Here is a 1,964-nt window from a genome sequence, read left to right as displayed (position 1 = left end):
CCAATGTCAGAGATTCTCATCCCGTAGGTTGGCCCCTCCTGAATGTGGGCCAGGAATCTGCTTTTCTACAAGCACCACCAAGGTATAGATGACGGTGACCCACGGACCATGCTTTGAGGAATACTAGCCTTTTTGGGTGAGAATGAGCTTTAGAGTCATGTAGGCCTGGAGTTGGAATCCCACCTTCTCCTTGAGTGAGTGATTTGACCTTGTCATAGGGAAAGGAGGAGCCATGGTACAGACTTGTAGGTTTGCTTTGACTATTAAAAGAAAATGCATGTAATCAGAGAAATACAAATCAAAACCACAATGAGATAGCACCTCACACCTGTCAGAATGGCTAAAATGAACAAGTCAGGAAACAACAGATGTTGGCGAGGATGTGGAGAAAGGGGAATCCTCTTACACTGTTGGTGGGAATACAAGCTGGTGCAGCCACTCTGGAAAACAGTATGGAAGTTCCTTAAAAAGTTAAAAATAGAGCTACCCTACGACCCAGCCATTGCACTACCAGGTATTTATCCAAAGGATACAAACATAGTGATTTGAAGGGGCACCTGCACCCCAATGCTTATAGCAGCAATGTCCACAGTAACAAGATATGGAAGAGCCCAGATGTCCATCGACAGATGAATGGATAAAGATGTGGTATAGATATACAATGGAATACTGTCAGCCATCAAAAAAATGACATCTTGCCATTTATAACAATGTGGATGGAATTAGAGGGTATTATTCTAAGTGAAATAACTCAATCAGAGAAAGACAATTATATGATTTCACTCATATGTGGAATTGAAGCAACAAAACAGATGAGCATAGGGGAAGGGAAGGAAAAATAAAATAAGACGAAATCAGACGGGGAGACAAACCACAAGAGACTCTTAACTCTAGGAAACAAACTGAGGGTTGCTGGAGGGAAGAAGGGTGGTGGGATGGGGTAACCGGGTGATGGGCATTAAGGAGGGCACGTGATGATGTGATGAGCACTGGGTGTTATATGCAACTGGTGAATCATTAATTCTACCTCTGAAACTAATAATATACTATATGTTAATTAATTGAATTTGCATTTTAAAAATGCACGTAAATCCACGACGGCTGCTTAGCACAGTATTGGAAACACAGCAAGCACTCAATAAATGTAGCAAAGCAAACACTTGCAGAAAAAAGACAGGGCTCTCTGCAGGTCCTTGTTCTCAGTACCCAGTACAGCACGCGGTCCAACAAGATTAGGGGCAGTGGGAGGGGCGCCTGGGTAGCGCCGTCGTTAAGCGTCTGCCTTCAGCTCAGGGCATGATCCCGGCGTTCCGGGATCGAGTCCCACATCGGGCTCCTCCTCTGGGAGCCTGCTTCTTCCTCTCCCACTTCCCCTGCTGTGTTCCCTCTCTCGCTGGCTGTCGCTCTGTCACATAAATAAATAAATAAAATCTTAAAAAAAAAAGACTAGGGGCAGTGGGGCACAAGAGTTAACAACACTGGCTTGGTGCTTGGATGCCCTGGGGTGTGAGTCTGAGTCCTGGCTTTACCACCTACTAGCTGTGTGACCCCGAGTGGTTTACTGAACTCCTCTGACTCAGTTTCCTCATCTCTAAAAGGGGCATAATCACATCTACTTCCCAGGGTGAATGCCGGGATGAAATAAGATGACCGGGTAAAGCCCTGAGCCCTGGGCCCGTGGCCTGGTCCCTGAGAAGAGCTCAGTGTTAAGTTGACTACTGCTATACCTGCAGCCGAAGCTAAGAATGTTCCATCGCTGAGCAATGGAAGTTCTCTTCCGGGCAGCCTGAGGGGAAAAGGCCACCTCTGTGTGGTAACATCGAGCTGTGTAATCAAAAGGCTAAGAATTGCATGTTTATTACTAGGCAAAAGTGTCACTACCATAATTATGGGTCAGGCCCAGATGCTCAGGAATCTTCCTCACATGTTTACACCTTGGCGGGGGGGGGGGGGGGGGGGGGGGG

Source organism: Ursus maritimus, unplaced genomic scaffold (assembly GCF_017311325.1).
Source record: "Ursus maritimus isolate PB19 unplaced genomic scaffold, ASM1731132v1 scaffold_9, whole genome shotgun sequence".
Lineage (NCBI taxonomy): Eukaryota > Metazoa > Chordata > Mammalia > Carnivora > Ursidae > Ursus > Ursus maritimus.
This window is presented reverse-complemented; position numbering follows the sequence as displayed.